The sequence below is a fragment of the Macaca mulatta genome, chromosome 9, assembly GCF_049350105.2.
Source record: "Macaca mulatta isolate MMU2019108-1 chromosome 9, T2T-MMU8v2.0, whole genome shotgun sequence".
NCBI lineage: Eukaryota > Metazoa > Chordata > Mammalia > Primates > Cercopithecidae > Macaca > Macaca mulatta.
Window position 1 is genome coordinate 91,968,640 of NC_133414.1, and position 25,104 is coordinate 91,993,743.

Consider the following 25,104-nt stretch of genomic DNA (forward strand, 5'->3'; position numbering starts at 1 on the left):
CCCTCAGTACTATCTGTGATTTCAAGAATACATTGGCAGTCTTGTACTGTATCCTAGGTAGACAAAGGGGGACCACCATCATCCAAAGTCATTCACAAATTACAGTTATGGAGGTAGACCATGCTTTGCCCTAGAACTTCTCTTCTCGTTTTCCCATGATTCTCATAGTTATTTTTTCAAATTCTGTATTTTATATTCTAGTACTAAAAAAGAGGATTAGGAATCTTGTTTCAAAGCTTTTAATATTTCTCCACTGATTATCAAGTTATGTTTATAGTATAATTTCTTTGGTACACTACTATAGCTCTTATGAAAAATTTTATTTGTCAAATCTCATAAAATATTTTCCTATGAAGTCAAACAGAATTAAACAGAAATTGTTTTTAAGAAATGATCCTGGCAACTTCTCTACAAAGTTGTTTTTGAGATAAAGCTTAAATGTTCAAATGAAATGGATTTTCGGCATTTCTCAGCTGTTGCTTCTTGTAAAAAATTGCTGACAATTTTGGACACTAAATGTTCACTGCATCAAACGGTGATAAATGTTCTGGGTAATGGCACTTTTTCCTGCAGTCTTGCCCCCAAATGATTAAATGTTTATATCTTCCTTTTGCTATTCTTGATGGTCTGAATTTGTTGCTTTCAGTCACAAGTAATAGCAGGTATAATGGATATAGACTTTTAAAAAATCCCTGGTTTCAAATTGTGCTATTTTAGGACAATGTTCTCTGTTCTCTGCTAAATTTGTTTCATAAAATGTGTGGTTGGATAAATATTTGAATTGAGTACTGGCAACATTGATTTTGAACTGATAGTGGTAACTATTGTTTGTAGACCTTGAGAAATCAAGTAAATGACGTAAAAATATAAGAAATTCTGAATCAATAAAACTGTCTCTAATACACTGTCATGTAAATAGGAAGTGGGATAAATTAACTATGAATATCTTCTTATTGCAGAACTCCTGTTATATATTACTTTACTATGTTTTCTTTGAATGTGGATATTTAGCCATTTCAGCAAATCTTGGTCCACTGAAGTCATCAGGGAATGGTTAGAAAGATAATAATTTGGGTTGTTATAATATGGAACTTATGAATAAGTCTCTATTTATGTGACTGAACATAAATGAACTTTGAATTTGACGGTTTAAAAAAAAAAAGACTGCAGCCGGGAGTGGTAGCTCATGCTTGTAATCTCAGCACTTTGGGAGGCTGAGGCAGGTGGATCACCTGAGTTTGGGAGTTTGAGACCAGCCTGACTAACATGGAGAAACCCTGTATCTACTAAAAATACAAAATTAGCCGGGCATGGTGGCACATGCCTATAATCCCAGCTACTTGGGAGGCTGAGGCAGGAGAATCTCTTGAACCCAGGAGGCGGATCTTGAGGTGAGTCAAGATTCGCCATTGCATTCCAGCCTGGAAAATAAGAGCGAAACTCCATCTCAAAAAAAAAAAGACTGCTAAAATAAACCAAGCTATTCCAGGAATAAATTGCTCTTGACTCGTCAATCAGAACAAATGTCAAATTGCAATGAACTTACACAAAATATGCTATTAATTTTTATGTGAACATATTTTTGTTTTGTAGCAATTTTTTATTCAATGCATATCTATTTAAAATAATTAAATGTGATTAAATACCATGCTGCCATATTTAGATTGTTAATATATTAACAATACAACTGAATTAGACGTCAAGCAAGTTTGGCAATTATTATTAATGTTAAGGTTCATACACTAAGCACAAGTCACCATAGCTTATTAAATGAAATCCAATACACTTTCAAACTAGAGGTTCTAATCAAGGAAAAATTTTATCACAATCTACTTCTATTCTTTGGTATGCTACCATGAATTCTGATTTATAATATTTCAATGTTCAAAACGTGAACAAAGAATATGAGCAACATAAAGAGGAAGAAACAACCAATAAGAGTAAAAACCTAATTAAATTATGCTTGTAATAACTGCCTTTCCTTGTGCTACTCAACTGGATGTTAACTTCTGAAGTTAACTGGATGTTAACTTCTGAAGTCCTTTTTCTGTTCAATATGGAATCCATACAATCCAGAACACTAGGTGCTCAAAGATTAGATAAATAAGAGTCCATTTAGAAAACTGGTAATAATTCTACATTTTCCAGAGTTACTAAAATAGCATGAATGTTGAGTTCCTAAATAGTTATAACCACCAGTATGTTCTAAATCTAGATGTTTCTATTTTTACAGAATGCTCATAAAATATCAAAATTCAATAGTTAAAAATTGATAAAAATATGTTATCAATGACTTTTAACTCTTGATTTAAGGCAGAAGAGAAAAATAGACTACAAATTGTTAAATCATGACAAATGCATTCATTTTTATTTGTGAATCAAAAATAAAATATCTAAGGCAGTTTAATGATTTAGTCTTATGTCTAATATGAATTAATCATCAGCGGATTGGCACATCTCAACTTTATTATTTAGTTTCTAAACCACCAACACTAGTACAACTCAATTAACTTTGAGATTTCAATTAAATCTTAATGGGTCCAGAAACTATTACTTTACCAGATTTGTGACTAAAGTGTCAACAAATATTTCTTTAATGTTTACTTTTAGTGGTCAGTAGCTAGTGAATAGACTTAGCTCTGATACTCATTCATTACTTCAGAATTTATTGAATATTGTTCTGTGCCACATATGGAACCAATATATGTAAATGCATATAAAATAATGCCAGTCAATGGGATGGTTTGTGGTGCTAGGTTTTAAAAATTTGAATTTATTATAAATTTTTAAGTTGGCTTTATATATGGAATCCGTAAAGTATCTGAAATTGGCAGAGAGCATTGAAGTAAAAACCCCTGGTGACCACATGGAAACAGTTCTCCAAGGTCATAGCCAGAGCTGTCATATAGGGAGGACTGGCAAAGTATAGAGAATTTTTGAGATAAAATGAAAGCAAAAGACCCAGGGACATTGGGCTTTGGCTGGTCAAGAAGCAATGATAAACCAGATGACCATTTCTCAAGGAGTAAAGAGAGACAGCTGCTCATTGTCATCTTTAGCATTCACTATACATCAACAGCGATTTACATTTCTCTGTGTTAATTGACGTTGTGTGGGATCATTGCAGAACCAAAACTCACAGTCTTCCTTGATGGAAATCTGTCTATGCCCTGGATCCCTCGTTCATTAATCCTCCTGTTTGGGACCAGAATTTCCAGATTATTTTTTGTGTGCAAAGATGGGGGCATACTTGTTAGAACGTTGAATATGGATTCATAAAAGCATTTTTTGCCAGATGGTAAAGTTGTGACAGAAGGCTGAGTGCTTCCATGCATAAAAAAGGAAATGCAACAAAATCTCCTTGGAATTTTCTTCATGTTCAGAGGATTAACTAAGGCAACAGAAAGCTCATATCCTGCTTTGTGGGGACTGATGGAGGAGCAAACAGATGCTCAAAATCAGAGCTATCTGGCTTATGTTCTGGCTCTGGGAGTAGGCCTGGGCCAAGAAAGAAACAGTCAGTGTGTGCAAGCCAGGGAGAATATTCTGGCTGTTCATTCTTATAGCCCAGGAGGAATATATATTATTTATACTTCTATTGTTATATATTTAGAATCAATTTATTAGTTAATATTTATCTGTTGGTGGACACTGGCAGTTACAGCATCAGTGATGGACAGTGGGAGGATTCTACATTTCTTTGTAGTTAATGTGATTTACATGCATTATCTTTTTTAATTCTCAGAAACATCTTTTAGGGAAGGTATTATTTTAAAATTTAATATATGAGCAAACTGAAGCTTAAAGAAGTGACATAAATTGCTGAGGTCAGGAGAGGGCAAAAGAGTCAGGAAGTCATTAGTGGCCACAAATATGGCTGTGGAGTGATGCTACCTGCCTTGACTCTGGAATCTGAATACTGAGCTCTTGTCACCTCAGGCAGCATTCGTGACTTTTTAAAACATCATTTTCTTTACCTATGAAATGGCAATACTAAAGGTACTTTCCTTAAAGGATTGTGGTCAGGGTAAAATGGGATAAGACAAATGATGTATATAGCACAAGGAAGGTTATTAAAGTGACAAAGTTAGGAATCAAGGCCAGGTATAGTTTTTAGGTCACCGCTCTGCTTCCTATTAGAGGTTGAGGCCTTAGGCCAATCTGAAACAATTATTAGAATCCAAAAGGCTTTTATAACTGGTTATAAGGTAGTATACTGTATTTTTAGCATAAGATAGTTTACTATATGTTTAATATACTAGAATCTAAAATCACCAGGCAAATAAAATTTTCGTTACAAATAGACACACACAGATGTGTACATGTGCATGTATGTCAGTTCTCCTGTGGCATTTGCCAAATGGATCATTTTACAGTAAGTCAAGTTTTAAATTTTCAGAGTATATCTATCATCTTGTGAAATACTGCCTGTATTTTACCTCAGGCAGGGACGGGAGAGTGGGAAAATCTTTTATAAAAGTTTATACATTTTTGATTTGACATTTACTTTTATGAATGATTGAGACCCTTGGCTTTAGAGTTGGTTAAATGAGTGTTCAAGGTTTTGCTTGTAGGTTTTAGCTGTCTGACCTTGAGCAAGTTGCTTAATCTTTCTAAGCCTCAGTTTCCTCATCTGTAAAGTGACAGTAATAACACCTACCCCATAGTGGTGTTGTGAGCATTAACATGGATACTAAGTGTTGATATATAAGATATATAAGGAGTGAGGCCACCTGGCAGCATTCATGGATTTTTAATCTTTAAATGTTTCTGAAATATCACTGGAATATATCAGAAATGTGCACATTAATTTTGGTGCCCGTGTATCATTTCATACTTGACTGGATATATAAAGGTATTTCTCCTAGAGAACAAAACAGAGCCCTGAAGTTCTGAAAAAAAATTAAGCAAATTTCAAGGATGGTCACCAGAGGCTGGGAAGGGTAGTGGAAGCCTGGGGAGTAGGGCAAGGGGGATAGTTAATGGGTACAAAAAAATAGAAAGAATGAATAAGACCTACTTTCTGATAGCACAATTGGGTTACTATAGTCAATAATAACTGTACATTTTAAAATAAAAGAAGTGAATTTCTATGTTACAGGTACCTAACCTGTCTCTGGTAAATTGAATAGTGTGTGTGTGTGTGTGTGTGTGTGTGTGTGTGTGTGTGTGTGTGAAAGAGAGAGAGAGAGAGACTTTCTGTCCCAGTGAACTTATATTTAGTAGTAAGCTGAAATTCTAAATCCAAATACAATCCATACTGTTACTAGAACAAACACCACAACAAATATAAATAAGCCGTATTTAAGTTTAATGAATTCTTATTATTTGCCAACTCTATACCAAGTGCTTTACATATATTCTTTCCTTTGGTACTCATAACACCCAGTGAATTAGATACTATGATTGTCATTTTCTGATAGGAAAAGTGAAAATTGCAGAGGTTAAGTAAGACTCCTAACATAATATAGCCAAGAAATTTCATGTTCTTAATCACTATGCTATGGTGTGGTACTATTTACTGTTATTTATTTTGTTATGTAAATTGTAAGCCTTTCCTAAGAAGTTCTCTGGTTCAGACTATTGCAAACTAGAGTACAGTAATTGCAGAAAACTGGGAACTGTTTTGTAAAATATATTTGCAATGAATTCTGCTTCAGTTCACACATTTCTGTATAATTTTTTGAGTATTCATTGAGTATAAATTACACTCTTATTTTGAGCCATTGTAGATCCTCGTGTAGTTGTAAAAAAAAAATGGTACAAAGAGATCTGTTGTACCGTTTACCCAGTTTCACCAATGACTATGTTTTGCAGAGTATATCTACAATATCTCTACCAGGATATTGACATTGATACAATCCATTGATCTTAATCTGATTTCTTTGTTTTTACTTGTCCTTATTTGTATATGAACTGTGTGTGTATTTAGCTTTGTTATCACGTGTGCATCCACCACCACGGTTCACACACAGAACAGTTCCAACACCACAGGATCCCTCCTGCTCTTCTATCCCCACCTCCCCACAATTCCTTTCCCTGATGTCCCAGTTTCTGCCAACCATTAATCTGTTCTCTGTTTCCAAAATATTTTGAGAAAGTTATATAAATGGAACTCTACAGTATATTACCTTTTGGAATTGGAATTTTTTACTCAGAACAATTCACTTGAGATTCATCTAGGATACTGCATCTGTCAATAGTTTGTTCCTTTTATTTCTGAGTGGTATTCCACAATATGGATGTGCCACAGTTTAAGCATTTACCCATGGAAGAACAGGTGTTATTTCCAGTTTTGAGATATTATGAATAAAGCTGTTATGAACAATCTTGTACAGCTTTGTGTATGAATATAAGATTGAATTTCTCCAGGATAAATGCCCAAGAGTGCAATTGCTGGGTTGTATGAAAATTGCATTTTAGCTTTATAAGAAATGTTGCCAAATTTTTTTCCAGAAGCTGTACCATTTTACCTTCCTGCCAGCAATGCGTGTGTGATCTAGTTTCTCTATACTTAACAACAACACTTGATAATGTTACTACCTCAATTTTAGCCATGCTGACAGGCATTGCTAAGGTTGAGGTTTTAGTTTGTATTTCTCCGATTGAGGTTTTAGTTTGTATTTCTCCGATGGCTAAGGATGTGAAATGCCTTTGCATGTGCTTATTTGCTGTCTGTATATCCTCTTTGCTGAGATGTCTGCTCCTATCTTTTGTCTACTTTGAAGTTTTTGTTTTTCTAATGTTGAGTTTTGAGAGTTCTATATATTCTAAGTAGAAGTTTTTTGTTAGGTAAGTGGTTTATAAATATTTTCTCTCAGTCTGTAGATTGTCTTTTCATTCTCTTCACAGAGCAAAAGTTTTTAATTTTGATGAAGTAGAATTTATCAAGTTTTTCCTTTTATGGATCATGTCTTTGGTGTTATCATAAATTCTTTGCCTATCCCTAGGTTGCAAAGCTTTTCTCTTACAGTTTTTTTTCCCTTAGATGTCTTAGAGTTTTCTGATTTACATTTAAGTCCATGATCCATTTTGAGTTGACTTTTATATAATGTTTGAGACTCAGGATAAAGTTTATTTATTTTTGTCTATGGATATCTAATTTCTTCAGCACCATTTTCTGAAAATGTCACCCTTTTTCCATTGAATTACTTTTGCTCCTTTGTCAAAAATCAATTGAGCATATTTGTGTAGGTCTATTTCTGGGTTCCCTATTCTGTTCTTTTGCTCTGTGTATCTGTGCTTTTGTCACTGCCACACAGTCTTGATTACAGAAGCTCTATAGCAAGCTTTAATATTGGTTAGAGTGAGTCCCTCAAATTTGCTTCTCCCTACTCTTCCAAGATTGTTTTAGCTATTCTAGGGCTTGTTTTTTTCAAATACGTTTTAGAATAAGTTCATCTAGATCTACAAAAAATCTTGTTGAGATTTTGATGAAATTGCAATTAATCTACTGATCAATTTGGGGAAAATTGGTATATTATGTTGGGCTCTTCAATTTTTGGACATAATACTTGCTTTTATCTGTTACCTTAGGAGCATCACTTGCTTTTTCCTGATTTTCAAAAATAATTTGTGGGCTTGGTGTTTCTTTGTACCACCTGTGCATAGGTAAATTTGCATCCAAGCCAGTGGAAGCTGTACCTGTAATTTCCCACAAGAGAGCTGTTTTTTCATTATATATCTAGGACAGACCAAAATGTCTTAGTTTAGAATACCTTAGAAGAAGATCTCAAAGTAAGGACTCAAATGCAAATAGTTTATTTGAAAAGTTAACACAACTAAGGGAATGATAACATTGAGACAGAAAAGCGAAGTAAACCAACAAAGACTGATTAACAATCAAGTTACCATGTGGGTAAGTGGAACACAATCTTGCTAGATGTAATGCAGACCATATCCCAGAGTTATCCCAGACAAGGAAAGAGAATGGTAAGATGTTTATAGGCTGACTCCCTGTTCATCGTTGATTTGGGGCACTTCTGAGGGGCATTCTCTCTAACACTTCAAGCTTGCCCTATTTACCCACCAAGCCAAAAACCCATACCAAACCTGCAGGCAATTCCATTTTATTAGAGGGCATTGAGGGCATCTGTCAAACCTTCCTTGTTATTACCCTGGATCAGTGAGTTGAGTCATGCAATGTTTCTTGCACTTTGCTTGTAGCCTATCCAGGACCCAGCTTTCTACAAGGTGCTTATTTCCATTCACCTACTTGATATAAGCCTGAGGTCTGCTCTCCAGTTTGTGAGGGTGTTAAATCCTAAACCTTAGCCATTGTCAGCTCCAATAACTCACCAGGGCTGCTGTACTATAACTAACATGACCAGCGCTCTGCACTTCAGCTTTATCTTTGCTTCTGGCCCCTGGATTTCTTTCAAGTTTTTGCTGATCTAGTTTATTATTTTGCTGGAATTGGAAGAAAACTTACTCTTTTTAATAAGTACATAGTACATTGTGGGATGGGTGCACATTTATTCAAACCATTCAGTTACTGATTGACCTTTATTTTTTGTGTTAGTTTTTTGTTTTGCTTTTGCACTACAAACATAAATGCTATAAACTTTCCTTTCCATGTATCTTTTGTAGTAGTACCTTTATCTATGGGATAATGTCCCAAAAATGATATAACATCACAGAAGTTTGAATTGATTAATTCTTTACTGCATTTCAAAAAGGCTATAACAATTTATATTTCCACCAGCAATGCAGCCTCGTGGAAAGATTTATTGGTCTTATAAATATAAGTCAGAAATTAAAGTCTTTTTATCAGAGCATTAATACTTTAATTCCATAGCTTCTCCGTAAAGAAAATAATTTTGCCATTCATTTATATAGAAAATAAATTATATAATAATAAAACCAAAGCAAAAGGATTGAATAATAAATCTGCAAACTTTCTTTCTGGAAAACCAGGAGAGTTCAGAAGAAATGTAGTATTACTTATACTTGGACCAGAGAAAAAGAAATAAGTCTTCATTTCCAGCTAAAAGGAACTCCATCCATGGATAACTATTCTCAGCTCTGGCTGATAAGGTGTTATTCAGGTACTTGGTACATATCTTTAGGGAGCCATACTGTCAGAGGCATTCAAACCAGAGTGACTTGGTCTTTAATAGGGTGAGTAAAATTAGGCTGAGACCTACTGAGCTGCATTCCTAGTATGTTAGGCATTCTAAATCACAAGATGAGATAGGAGGTCAGTACAAGGTATAGGTCACAAAGACCTTGCTGATAAAACATGTTGTGTTAAAGAAGCCAGCCAAAACCTACAAAAACTAAGATGGCTAAGAGAGTGACCTCTGGCCATCCTCACTGCTCGTTATATGCTAATTATAATGCATTAGCATGCTAAAAGACACTCCCACCAGCACCAAGACAGTTTACAAATGCCACAGCAACATCATGAAATTACCCTATATGGTCTAAAAGGGTGAGGAGCCCTCAGTTTCAGGAATTACCCATGCCTTTTCCAGAAAAACTCATGAATAATCCACCCGGTTTAGCATATAGTCAAGAAATAACTACAAGTATCCTTAGTCCAGCAGCCCAAGCTGCTGCTTTGCCTATGGAGTAGCCATTCTTTCATTTCTTTACTTTCTTAATAAACTTGCTTTCATTTTACTCTATCAGCTTGCCCCAAATTCTTTCTTGCATAAGATTGCCCTCTTGGGGTCTGAATTGGGACCTTTTTCTGGTAACAATATCTTGGGGTCATGGCTGTCTGAAGACATCAGTATGGTAATAAGGACATGGTTATTAAATCAGATGAAATAACTGCTTCCTTGGAATTTGATAAATGTCACCTCTTAAGATGTGTAGTGTCAAAGTTATCTTGAGGATGCTTGCATTTGAAACAGCCTTGTTGTCTGGAGCATCACCCAAGTTTTGTGGTCTCATGGCCATGGAGAACATGGTGTGGACACACAAAGAGTGAGGTTAAGAGCAGAAGATTAGCAGATGAAAGAAAGAGCTCTCTGCTGCAGAGAGGGGTCCTGGAGAAATGGGTTGCCAGATCCGTGGTAGAATGCAGGGGATTTTATAGATGCCTGATGAGGAGGTGGTATCTGATTTACACAGAGCATGAAAGATTGGTTGGGCCAGGTGTGCCATTTGCATAGGGCATGAAAAACTGGTCAGACCAGGTATGCTATTTGCATAGCGTGTGAAAAACTGGTTAGGACTAGGTGTGCTATTTGCATAGGGTGTGAATTTGACTGCCCCTACCCTAATCTTTTATTATGCAGGCAGGTTCTCTGCCTGACCTGCGCCATGTTGCCCATTCCTTTACTGTACACTTGGTAACAAAAAAAAGAGAAGGTGGAACCTCCATGTTGGATATGCCTGGCAGTCAGGTAGCCCTTTTCTATTGGCACAGCTGCCGGCATTCCCCTGTGCAAGCTTCTAACTTCCTTATTTCTGTTTGCAGCTCAATTTTTCAGGCTGCTCTTTGTTAGAAAGGAAATTATTTTGGGGGCTGCTTTTTGTTAAGAGGGAAGCATTGCTGAGGAGTCTTTTTCCCTCACTATCTGCCTAAATAATTTCTTTCTACCTCCTGTATCACATTCACAGGATTCTGGCACTGTTGACTGACTGGAAAGGCTTTTCTAAAATCAGCTTGGTTTATCTGTGTTAAATCTTCTTTTATTTCAGGCATGTTCCAATTGACAAAGATCTCCCTAAGGGCGGAGATCACCCCTCATACTGTCTTATGCCCACTTTTTGCTTCCAAAGAAAGAAAGTAAAAACGAAAAGGCAGAAATGAAATTCACAGGCACAGCCTGGTGCCGGACCCTGGGCCTGGTTAAAGATCGACCTCTGACCTAACGGGTTATGTTATCTATAGATTCCAGACATTGTATGGAAAAGCATTGTGAAAATCCCTGTCCTGTTCTGTTCCATTCGGATTACTGGTGCGTGCAGCCCCCAGTCATGTACCCCCTGCTTGCTTAATCAATCACGACCCTCTCATGCGGACCCCCTTGAGTTGCAAGCCCTTAAAAGGGACAGGAATTGCTCACTCAGGGAGCTCGGTTGTTGGAGACCTGAGTCTCGCTGAAGCTCCCGGCTGAAAAAAGCCCTTCTTTCTTTAACTTGGTATCTGAGGGATTGTCTGTGGCTTGTCCTGCTACATTCCAAGCCCTATGTGGCCATGGCTGTGCGCTTGCAATCTTTCTATGTAAACTGAGAAACTTTCAAATGAAAAAGATCAGCTCTGATGACAGTACGATTTCATTCTAGTAAAGTACAATTCTTATAAAATTGATTTGTTTTCATATAAAAGACACTGAAATAAATTTAACTGATTACAATATCAGTAGTTAAGTCTTTTAAATTCAGAATTTGGAATTCTGAAGTGCCCAGTGTGTTCTTTCTGCCCACTGCACAGGCAAAACCAATTCACAGAGACCATTGCGTTGCAACAAAGAAAGAGTTTAATAGACACAAGGCTGGCCATGCCAAATGGGAGATAGAGTTATTACTCAAATAAATCTCCCTGAAAATTTGGAGGCTTGGGTTTTTCAAGAACACTTTGGCAGGCCAGGGAGTCTGTTTCTGGGTGGGGTTGTAGGACCCTTTGGTGGTAGGGTGGAGCCACCTGTCATCAGAAATGCAAAAACCTGAAAAGATCTCTCAAAAGGCCAATCTTAGATTCTTCAAGAATGAACTTAGTCATTAGGGAAGTTGCATATCTTGTGACCTCTGGAATAATGGCTGGTAATCATTTACACCTATGATTTAGCCTTAGCAGAATTTAATTTAGCCTTAGCAAAATTCAAGTTCCTCTCATCCTCCTAACCTAGTGGTCTTTCATTGGCTTGACAAAGATGGTTTTGTTTTGGGGAAGGGCTATTATCATTTAAACTGTAAAAGTTAAACGTCTTCCAAAGTTAGCTTGGCCTAAGCCCAAGAATGATTAAGGGCAGTTTGGAGGTTAAAGGCAAGATGGGGGTTGGTTAGATCAGATCTCTTTCACTGTCATAATTTTTTCAATGTTAACAGTTTTTGCAAAGACAGTTTTAAAAGTAGTAGTTGCACTGACATTTATTTTGATATTATTGGCTGTCTGGGCATGGTGGCTCATGCCTGTAATCCCAGCATTTTGGGAGGCCGAGGTGGGAGGATCACAAGGTCAAGAAATCGAGACCATCCTAGACAACATGGTGAAACCCCATGTCTACTAAAAATACAAAAAATTAGCTGGATGTGGTGGCATGCACCTGTAGTCCCAAATCCTCGGGAGGCTGAGGCAGGAGAATTGCTTGAACCCAGGAGGTGGAGATTTCAGTGAGCCGAGATCGCACCACTGCACTCCAACCTGGCGACAGACTGAGACGCTGTCTCAAAAAAATAAATACATAAAAACTAAAAAAAGATTGGCTAACAATAATATAAAGATTATGAAGAAAATACTGAAAATTATTATGAAGAATAATTTTCAACTACTACAAGAGCAATATTTAATATAATAAATCCTAATGAAAAGCTTTGTAAATGTTTGCCTAGATAATATTTGGTAAGTCTCTTTCTAGTTTTTGTAGTGTAAACAAAAAATAAAATTCTAAGCCCCCCAACTAACCAAATGGACCCCCCTCTCTGCCAAGGGCATTCTAAAGTAAACCTGAAACACTAGTTGAGGCCATGTTGGGAATGGGTAGTTAGACATGCCTCACTATGCCTTCCTCCCTTTGGAATCCAGGCCCAGCTGACCAGCATTAACATTAAAACAGACACATTTAGACTGACACAACAGACTCTTTAAGTCTGATAAGAAACATTTGCATCTATTCTTGCTGAAGCCTGCTAGCTCGAGGCTTCCTCTCATCTGCATAATAAGAACCTTAGTTTCCACAACCCCTTATCTTAATCCAGTCACCCTCCCTTCTGTTGATTTCGGGTCTTAGGTAAACTCTTTGAACCAACTGCCAATTAGAAAATTTTGAATCCACTTATAACATGGACACCACCCCATCCCCCAGCTTTGAGTTTTTCCACCTTTCTGGACACAACCAATGTTTGTCTTATATCATGTATTGATTGTGTCTTATGTATCCCTAAAAGGTATAAAAGCAAACTGTATCCCAACCACTTTGGACACATGTTCTCAGGATCTACTGGGGCTGTATCATGGGTCATGCCAACCCACATTTGGCTCAGAATAAATCTTTCCAAATATTTTACAGTTTGATTGTTTTCGTTGACAGTAGATGCATGAAAGTTTAAGAAAAAGCTTTTCTTTTAAAAAATAATTCTGTTATATTAATTGAAAATAACTTTTCATTAATCAATCTTAATGAATTATATATGTGGTCTTCTTTATCTCCATTTATGTATTTGATATCTGTTCAGAAATTGTTAGAGGTGAATTTTAGCTTCCAGAAGAATACTCAATATTGTCAATGTAAACCAAAAAGTATCTGAGACAAAAGGCAATCAATTTAAAAGTTTATTTTGATTATGACCTGTAACGCAGTGTCAGGAGGTCCTCAGAATATGTGCCTAAGATGGTTGGGTTACAGCTTGGTTTTACATTTTGGGGAGACAGAAATTACTGGCAAAGACATAAATCAATATATGTAAGGTATACATTGGTTCTGCCAAGAAACATGGGAAATCTTAAGGTGGGGTGAGACTTCTAGATTATAGGTGGATTTAAAGATTTATTGATTAGCAATTTGGTTGTCTACCCATTTGCCTTGGTTCAGTTAAATTAAGCCTATACTGGGGACATTTCTTGTTTACCACATCAGCTCTGTATCTACAAAACTTCTATAGCAATGATTTAGTATATTTCTCAGCATGTGTCATAGTGAAATACATTATAACTTTTTGTAAACTCCTTGAGATAAGTGAATTTGAATGAAATATTTCTGTACTCACTCATCCTCAGAGTCAATGTAATTAGCATGAGATTTTCCACAGTTAGTAAAAAATAAATCCATGGTAATTAAAATTACTTAGGTGTATTTCTTAGGGGAAGGCAACATGGAATCACTGCTAAAGAGAAGAAATAACTCTGGCAGAAAGCTCCAGAATAAGTAGATTCGTGTTAGACAGATTATAAATTGTACATCACATAGCAAATTGCATAACTTAGAAGATGACGTTTGAGCAAATACCTGAATGTGTTAAGGGAGTGAAACATGTGGATATGTGTACTTTACTCCCCTGATTAACTGAGCTGTTAATTGTATCAGTTGCTATACTAAGATTTGGGGATAAAGTAATGAGCACATCCTGCTCTTCTTCCTCCAAACTAGTGGGAGAGTCAAAATCAAGCAGATAATCATAAATGAATGGAAGATTAAAACTGGAACAAGTGCGTTGAAACAAAATTAATGATGTCTTAATCTATGAGAGACCTGACTTATTTTCAAAAGATAGGTCTGAGAAGATTCCCTCAGTAGTGTTTGAAGCAAAACCTGAGGATGAATAGAAATGGACCCTTAAGAGAGGGTGCTGAAAAGAGGGTGGGGGCATGTATGTGAAACACAGAGGTGAAAGGTGTTCCAAGTGAAAGAATATCATGAGCTAAGAGCCAGCAGAGGGTGACATATGTATGACTGAAGGGAGAAACTGAAAGAAGGTGGGCCTCTGGCTGGAGCTCAGAGGCCAAAGGGCAGTGTGGGTGGGAGATGGTATCTGTGAGGATGGGCAGGAAGCAGACCAGGCAGGCTTACTCTCTTATTGCTACAAATTTACAGTTGCCAAATACTTTGGCATTTTCAAAGCATGTTTATGTCAACTTTCTAATTTAATTTCTACTTCATCAATGTGACGTAGGCAAACAGGATGCCTATAGCTGACAGTATCAGAAATTCAAGTGCTATTCCAAGGCCCCATGAACAGTTAACTGAGGAAGCTAGAAATCAAATTCAGCTGACTTTTGAACAACATGGGTTTAACTAAGCAGGTGCAATTATATGTGGACTTTCTTCCATCTCTGTGACCGCTGAGACAGCAAGACCAACCCCTCCTCTTCCTCCTTGGCCAACTCAACATGAAGATGATGAGGATGAAGATCTTTATGATGATCCACTTCCACCTAATGAATACTAAATATAGTTTCTCTTCCCTATGATTTTCTTAATAACATTTTCTTTTCTCTAGCTCAGTGGTCCCCAGGCTTTTGGCACCAGGGAGCAGTTTTGTGGAAGACAATTTTTTTCCACAGATGGTGATGGGGATGGTTTTGGGATGAAACTCTTCTACCTCAGATCATCAGGCATTAGATTCTTATAAGGAGCATGCAACCTAGATCCCTCGCATGCGCAGTTCACAATAGGGTTCACACCATTGAGAATCTAATGCTACTGCTGATCTGACAGAAGGTGGAGCTCAGGTGGTACTGCTCACTAGCCTGCCACTCACCTCCACTGTACAGCTCGGTTCCTAACAGGGAACAGATTGGTACTGGTTCACAGCCTGGGGGGGTTGGGAACCCCTAGTCTAGCTTATTTATTAACAATGCCATATATAATACATATAACATACAAAGTATGTATTATATGTATGTTATATGTGTTAGTCAACCCTTTTTGTTATCAGTAAGGCTTCCAGTCAACAGTAAGCTATTAGTAGTTAGGGGAGTAAAAAGATATATATGGAGTTTTGACTATGGGGATCAGCACCCGTGAGCCGCACATTCGTCAAGTGTCAACTGCAATCTGCATTCTAGTCCCTGGAATTTGCTCCCAGACTACGATAAATATTGTTTGCTGGCAGCAACTGTTCTTTTTTTCCTCGACTATGGTCTTGGTAGTTGACTTTGTATCTAAAACACTTAACAGATAAGTTAAATTGACTTAGTTTTATGTTGTCAGAGGATTCCAAATCCTGGTCTTTTTATCTGGCGCTTCTTGACTAAGTTTAAACCTTTAAAGACTACACTCCAGCCTGGGCCACAGAGCGAGACTCCGTCTCAAAAAAAAAAAAAAAAAAAAAAAAAAAAAAAAAAAAAAACCTTTAAAGAAGGGAAAATCACCCTACATGGCATATTTATATGTTCAAAATGAAATACTTTACAAAATCATATTTTTATAGTGCTCCATTCTGAATTGTGAAGCTTTTAAAAATAAAATTGTTAATACACTTTAATCTCATGAACTTTGGTTTTTTTTCTACCTTTTAACTCAGAATAATTAACTTTATGTTGATTCATATGAGTGTGTCACTGACATTGACTTCGAAATATTTACACATTTATAGAAATACGAAAAGTCTTCAAGGAAAGAGAAATATCTGGAGACATTCCGTAAAAGGATTCAACAAGACCAACTTGTGCTAGTTCTATCTCCTTTTGCAGATAAAGACTTCCTTTAAATCTACTTGGAAAAATTTCATACTAGATCGTCATTTTCAGTTTAACATGCGGATTATCTTTACATATCTTGTTTAGAGGTTTTTTACACTCCCTTAATGGCAACAAGCAACTATATAATGTCTCTGAAAAGTCATACAAATTCAAATAGCGCAAATGGGAATTTACCTGTAATGAATTTACACTCTCTTTGAAGAGAATGTACATGTTTAGAACAAAAGAAGCAATGATACTATCACATTATGTGTGTGGCTTTATTATGTTATTAAAATTTCAACACATACCTCTCAACTGTTGCTCTCTCTCTCTCCAGTAAAGATGATTATTATACATGCTTTTAGTAATATATAGCATAGGCATAGCCTGAAAAGTCTCTACCCTTCTGTTTCTTCATAATGACTTTAATATTATACCAATTTCTCCTTTCCTTGAGAGCTCTTTGTAAATATTTTTTATTCTCTTTTAGTTTTGAATTGTGCGATCTTTCACTATTAGGCTCTTATATCTGACTCTTTATTTTGTTTGTTTGTTTGTTTGTTTATTTATTTTGAGACAGAATCTCGCTCTGTTGCCCAGGCTGGAGTGCAGTGGCGCGATCTTGGCTCACTGCAAGCTCTGCCTCCTGGGTTCACGTCATTCTCCTGCCTCAGCCTCCTGAGTAGCTGGGACTACAAGTGCCCGCCATCGCGCCCGGCTAATTTTTTGTATTTTTAGTAGAGATGGGGTTTCACCCTGTTAGCCAGGATGATCTCAATTCCTGACCTCGTGATCCGCCCGCCTCGGCCTCCCAAAGCGCTGGGATTACAGGCGTGAGCCACCGCGCCCGGCTCTGACTCTTTAAGTTTTGATATGCATCTCTACTCCATACCCCAAATAAGTTTTGCAAATGTTCTATAAATATAGCTCTGGTGTGCCTGACTTTGTAGAGTATCTGTTATCTCTATATTCGAGTTACAAAAATTCTGTAACAAGCCAAAAGCCCAAAGATGCAAAATGGCTGTACATCAAATAAAGGAAAATGAGAGGGTTAAGGAAAATTTGAACTGGAAGACAAGAAAGCAGAGCAAGCGGGGGGCCCTACCATATTTAAAATTCCTCTGCTTCTTAGGCCAGCTGACAAAGATAGTATATTTAAATTCTGTTTCAGTGTTGGTGGGGGACTTTTGACTATACAAGGATATTTAGGGCTTAAAATAGCCAATAAGGTTGTAAGGCAAAAGTCCTTTGATAGAGATAAAGATAGAGTGTTATGGGAAGAAAGAGAAGACAGGCATCCACTGCTGATGGAAAGACCAATATGGAGCAGTATTTGGTGGATGATCTTAACTCACATTCTCTCTCTCTCCAGGGACTTCTGCATATAATCTGAAAAACCTGCATTCATGTATTTGTCCCGTATATCTTCTTGTCTTTATTATGTCCTTCTCAAAAGAGATGAAAGAACTTGTGACATTGTATATAGTATTCACATATGTCACCTGGATAAGAATAATACTCAAGAACTATTCTAGTGAGAATATCATGGGCCCTGGTAGAAATGAGATGGCATTCCATTCCTCTTCATCTAGTTACAGAACTCTAATATCCATATTGTGTATCTTTCTACAGTGATGCTGAATCCTTTTGCAGTCAAGTTGTAACACAAAATAAAGGCAATATTTTTCTGTAGGGCTCTCATTAAATATTCTTATCTTTTGACAAAAAAAGTCTACAAAACAACACTATAAAAATTTTTAGGAAAGATATGGCTTTGTTCTGTGTTATTATAGTCTAAAAATTATGTTTATCAGAAAATATGATAAATTTAGGTTATACAATATTTATATTATAAAACTACAATTCAGAGGAAGATAGCTATGATTCCATGGTGAGAGAGACAAAAATAAACTCGAGTCATAGGGAACTACAAAACAACAGCAAAAACATTTTAATTTTCTTTTTTCTTTTTTCTCTAGTTCTTCTTCTGCTTCTTTTTTTAAAATTATACTTTAAGTTCTGGGATACAGGTACAGAATGTGCAGGTTTGTTACATAGGTATACACATGCCGTGGTGGTTTCCTGCACCTATCAACCTGTCATCCACATTAGGTATTTATCCTAATGCTATCCCTCCCCTAGACCTGCACCCCCCAACAGGCCCCCAGGGTGTGATGTTCCCCTCCCTGTGTCCATGTGTTCTCATTGTTCAACTGTCACTTATGAGTGAGAACATGCAGTGTTTGGTTTCCTGATCTTGTGCTAGTTTGCTGAGAATGATGGTTTCCAGCTTCATCCACGTCCCTGCAAAGGACATGAACTTATCCTTTTTTATGGCTGCATAGTATTCTATGGTGTATATGTGCCACATTTTCTTTATCCAGTCTATCATTGATGTGCATTTGGATTGGTTCCAAGTCTTTGCTATTGTGAACAATGCTGCAATAAACATGTGTGTGCATGTGTCTTTATTGTGGAATGATTTATAATCCTTTAGGTATATACCCAGTAGTGGAATTGCTGGATCAAATGGTATTTCTGGTTCTAGATCCTTGAGGAATTGCCACACTGTCTTCCACAATGGTTGGACTAATTTACACTCCCAGCAACAGTGTAAAAGCATTGCTATTTCTCCACATTCTCTCCAGCATCTGTTGTTTCCTGACTTTTTAATGATTGCCATTCTAACTGGCATGGGATGGTATCTCATTGTGGTTTTGATTTGCATTTCTCTAATGACCAGTGATGATGAGCTTTTTTTCATGTTTGTTGGCTGCATAAATGTCTTCTTCTGAGAAGTGTCTGTTTATATCCTTCACCCACTTTTTGATGGAGTTGGTTTTTTCTTGTAAATTTGTTTAAGTTCTTCATAGATTTTACATATTAGCCCTCTGTTAGATGGATAGATTACAAATTTTTCTCCCATTCTGAAGGCTGCCTGTTCACTCTGATGATAGATTCTTTTGCTGTGTGGAAGCTCTTTAGTTTAATTAGTCCCATTTGTCAATATTGGCTTTTGGTGCCATTCCTTTTGGTGTTTTAGTCATGAAGTCTTTGCCCATGCCTATGTCCTGAATGGTATTGCCTAGGTTTTCTTCTAGGGTTTTATCATTTTAGCTCCTACATTTAAACCTTTAATTCATCTTGAGTTAACTTTTGTATTAGGTGTAAGGAAGGGGTCCAGTTTCAGTTTTCTGCATATGGCTAGCCAGTTTTTCCAACACCATTTGTTAAATAGGGAATCCCTTCCTCATTGCTTGTTTGTGTCAGGTTTGTCAAAGATCAGATGGTTGTAGATGTGTGGTGTTATTTCTGAGGCCTCTGTTCTGTTCCATTGGTCTATATATCTAGTTTGGAACCATTACCATGCTGTTTTGGTTACTGTAGCCTTGTAGTATAGTTTCAAGTCTGGTAGCATGATGCCTCCAGCTTTGTTCTTTTGGCTTAGGATTGTCATGGCTATGTGGGCTCTTTTTTGGTTCCACATGAAATTTAAAATAGCTTTTTTCTAATCCTGTGAAAAAAGTCAATGGTAGTTTGATGGGGATAGCATTGACTCTATAAACTACTCTGGGGAGTATGGCCATTTTGATATTGATTCTTCCTATCCATGAGCATAGAATGTCTTTTCATTTGTTTGTGTCCTCTCTTATTTCCCTGAGCAGTGGTTTGTTGTTCTCCTTGAAAAAGTCCTTCACATCTCTTTTAAATTGTATTCTTAGATATTTTATTCTCTTAGTAGCAATTGTGAATGGGAGTTCACACATGATTTGGCTCTCTGTTTTGTCTATTATTGATGTATAGGAATGCTTGTGATTTTGGCACATTGATTGTTTATCCTGAGACTTTGCTGAAGTTGCTTATCAGCTTAAGGAGATTTTGGGCTGAGATGATGGCATTTTCGAAATATACAATCATGTCATCAGCAAATAGAGACAATTTGACTTCCTCTCTTCCTATTTGAATACCCTTTATTTCTTTCTCTCGCCTGATTGCTCTAACCAGAACTTTCAATACTATGTTGAATAGGAGTGGTGAGAGAAGGCATCCTTGTCTTGTGCCACTTTTCAAAGGGAATACTTCTAGTTTTTGCCCATTCAGTATTGTATTGGCTGTGGGTTTGTCATAAATAGCTCTTATTATTTGAGATACATTCCATCAATACCTAGTTTATTGAGAGTTTTTAGCATGAAATGGTGTTGAATTTTATCGAAGGCCTTTTCTGCATCTATTGAGATCATCATGTGGTTTTCATCATTGGTTATGTTTATGTGATGGATTATGTTTTTTGATTTGCATATGTTGAACCATCCTTGGATCCCAGGGATGTAGCTGACTTGATCGTAGTAGATAAGCTTTTTGATGTGCTGCTGGATTTGGTTTGCCAGTATCTTACTGAGGATTTTCACATCGATGTTCATCAGGAATATTGTCCTGAAATTTTCTTTTTTTGTTGTGTCTCTGCCAGGTTTGGTATCTGTCTTCTGTAAGTGGTTCAGTAGCCTTTCTGTTTAAATCAGCTAGAATGCATTTTGTTTTCAGTAATTGAACCCCGACTGAAAAGTTTTTAAACTGAAATGTAATGATTACTAGATGCAGAATGTAGAAGTGGCTTATTGTTTAACTCATAGAGTTGAGAAACAGTTTTTGTCTTTGAAAGAAATATTTGTATATTGGACTTTAGACCTCAGGTAAAAATGTTTTATTAAAATGTTTACTAACTAAAATATCGTTAGAATAATTTCCCATACTATACAAAAAGTGAAAATTATTTGCAAAAGTATTTGATTGTCTAAAATATTTATTGTTTTTATTTCATTGTAAAAATAACATTCACATTAGATAAATCTTTGGAAAGCTAGTTGCATTTTAAATCTTCATTTTTCTCCAGCCACTCCCTATCTTGCCTTTGTAAACTCTTCATTTTGTAAAGACAAACTGTAAGTTAGCCTACTCAGGTGATACAACACTAATGTTAAACAGTAGCTTTTTCACTCAAATGTAAAATTATCTTTTACTAGCTACTTTTGTCAGTGCCTTTATAAATTTACATTCTGTATATATTTGAATGCTTAGTATTTCTGTTTCTTTATAAAAACGAACTCTTATATTAAGGTTTCTTTCCCCCATAGCAGTTTATCCTATCTCAGCCTTGACAATTAAATTTAGAAAAGGATATTATAACTTGCTAGTGAATTATTTATTTCTACTGAGTCACTCATAGTATTGTATCTCAGTAATATTATGAAAATAATTCTCGAGAAAATAGTTTTAATATGCTATAAATTTCAGTGTTATTTTAAAAAGGATAATTTGATTTCCAAACAAAGCAAAGCTTTAAGCAAAGGCTTTTTCTTTGTAATAAAATAGGGCACTGGGTTGGAGCAACATTTTTCAGTTTTCTTGATTAAAGGTTAACAAATTATTTGCAGTTTTGAAATGTGACATACCAAATGTCCTTGGAGAATTCCAGATAAAATTACAATAACAAAATATGTCAGTGTGCTTGGTGCTTTACAGCCAGTGACTTGATTCTATTTCAGTAGCGTAAGATTTCTTATCTCTTGGGACAATAATTTGCTTATATTTATATGACAATTCTTCAAACGTTGACTTTATTCACATTTTTAAAGGGTTTTCTATAGTCACTCATCCAACTAAGAAACCACAGAATTGCCCCTGTTCTCTGATAAATAAAAACAACTTGCCTGAAGGCAAAAGTACTGTTACATAATTAATATCATCTTGAAAATTTACATAGTGTCTAAAGCCATGTCTGTGGCTTTAGTCCAAGGCTTGAGTCCAAGGCCGTGTCTGTGCAGTGATTGGTATTAATGATTGATGTGTATCACACAACTGATTCACTTGCAACATTTGGGGATAGCTCATGATAATTAATGCACTAGATGTGTTGGTTATTTTATGGCCAAAGCCAAACCAATTAGCAAATACTACTTTTATCAAATTATTTTGTACATGATTTCCATGTCAATTTAGTGTTCATTAATAAAGGACTTGAAAGAGAGGCTGTTCTTATTCTCTCTGACCCCTTAATATAATTGATTTGTGTGAATAGTGACAGTGAAAAGTAAATTTAAAAAAAAACATTATTTTCTTGGTAGCAATGATGACAACAATTATACTTGGATGTACCTTGAAAAGTTAAAGTATTATTTTTACTTGGTAAAATATTTAAAAATTTCGAAAGTACCTTTGTGATTTTCATTCTAATTCACTTTCTGTAATAACTGTGAGATAGGGCATGATATGATTGTGCCTACTACGGAGATGAAAAAACTGAAGTTTAGCAAGATTTACTCAACATTGCAAATTCTTGTGGTAGAAAATGGGAAGGAATCTAAAGGTTTTAGATTTTAGAATCTAAAGGTATAACTTTATGAAGGTTATATCTCTACCTGCTAGTTACTGATATTTAACAACAAAATACTCTGCTACAGAATTTTAAATTCGCTGAGACAGAAAAACAAGGTACTACATATTTAAAAATCACAATATCATTATGTGAACAGGTAACTTATCTAAAAACTCATATGTAATAAGTTTCTATTAGGCATGGTCACATATGAGTGATCACCTATAGGTATAGTATGGGAATGTTAGTATCTATTAGTGTCTTTTCCCATATATTCATGATCCAAGATTATGTCTCCCTGTGGAGAGGGCGTGTTTCAACCAATCAGTTGCTAATGGAAACATGTCATTCGGTGCAGGTGACTGAGAACCAAGTAAATGTTGCAAAGCATGAACATGCATCAGCTAGTGAATTTCACACCTGGTTGATTAGAAGAATCAGGCTATTCTGAAGACTAGAGAAGTCTGGGATCACTGGAATATGCATATGGCTTATTGTCCAAGTCAAAGTAATACTATTATCTTTTCAGGTAGACCCAGTTTAAGTAGGAAGCCCCTATAGCTTTCCCAAAGAAGGATCAGCAATTCAAAGAATCAGTAGGGCATCAAGAAGACTTCTGGAATTTGGTGATTGAACTGAAATTCCCAATATAGAGCCTTTGTGTTCTCTGAAAACTTTGGTTCTGATATATCCTCAAGTTCTTAAGATTTTAAATGAACTTTACTTGGACATGTCACCATATCAGCTCTAACTCCCCATCCAAATCCCATGATCAGTGGACTTAGCTAGACCACCTTCAACTGAATTGGGACTGGGGAAAATGTTTTCAGAGATATCTGCAGTGATATATGCGGGAGGAAAGGACACACTGTCAGGTCTAGGACCTGGAACGTTAATTTGCCTACAAAGTAGAAAGTGATGTCAGTGAATTAATAGATATAATAGGCATATTAATGCCAGGGGCAGCAGTCCAACACAGTCATTGACATCAGAGTGTTACTGTCTTTCTGATGGCACTTATCATCCTTGCCCTTATCATATGCACAAATAATTTGCTGGAGATTTTTGTTTTGTTTTGTTTTTTGAGATAGGGTCTCACTCTCTCAAAGATTGTGCGGTGGCCCAATCCTGGCTCACTACAACCTCTGCCTCCTGGCTTCAAGCCATTCTTGTGCCTCAGCCTCCTGAGTTGCTGAGACTACAGACATGCACCACCAAGCCTGGTTAATTTTTGTATTTTTAGTGGAGATGGGGTTTCACCGTGTTGGCCAGGCTGGTCTGGAACTTCTGAGCTCAAGTGATCTGCCCGCCTTGGCATCCCAAAGTGCTGGCATTACAAGCATGAGCCACTGTGCCTGGACAATTTAGTATAAATATGGAAAAGAAAGTTAACAGACAAATTCTGTGGTGCCATGATGACAAAATCTGCTAACTGAAAATACAAAAGAAAATCATATAGGTAATCAATCTTCTTGCTCAAAATTCGAAACAAAAAAATGGAAAGAGGTTATTTAAATCATATTTTGTCTTCTGTAGTGACATACAGGTTGAGAAAAGGTCAGAGGGCCTACGTAAAGGAAAGCAGTAAATAAGAGCACTGAGAAAATCCTAGAACCATTAGGTAATCAATAAATTGTTAAATAGAATAGGACTCTCCCCAACTCACACACACATGAACACAGTGTGAACTCAGAAGCAAAGAAATCACTCCAACATATTGGCACAGTACAGGAGACTTCCCTAAGAGAAACAGCCTTTCATCTAAAACGTAAAGCATATTTTTATCCTACAAGAGGGAATGAGGTTAAAAATGGGATCTTTAGAGTTCATGTGGATTTGGCAATTCCAGAAGAAGCTGAACTGACCCCACCTACTATCTGTCTATTGGTTCTTTTTCTTTCACCTTTTTTCCTTTATTTCTCTCTCTTCTTTCCCCTTTTCTTTCTCTTTATTATCCTACTATTGAGGACCTACTGTGTGCCAGACATAGGAGCGGGAGCTGGAAATGCAACAAATAACAGCACAACATGAACACTTGCTATCATGGATGGATCTTACATTTTGCTTAAGAGAGTCATAAAATAGACACATACATATACCAACAAACAGGATAACTCCACATAATGGTAATGAAAACAAATAGGGTGAGCTGATAATGATCAATAAAGGTCACGTATTTCAACTTTAGATTAGGTAATGTGGGAAAACGACTTCAAGGAACTAAAGATTAACTAAGAACTGCAGAGTACTCACTAACAAGACTCACTAAAAAGAAAATCATAGGTAAAGTTTTCCAGATAGAAAAAAAAGCAAATGCAAAGACCCAGGAATGAATTTTGGCATCCAAGAAGCCCAGTGTGGCAAGACTATAGTGAATCACATTTGGAGTCAATAACCGTATGTCTTCTGCAGTGGGAAAAAATAGAGACTTCTG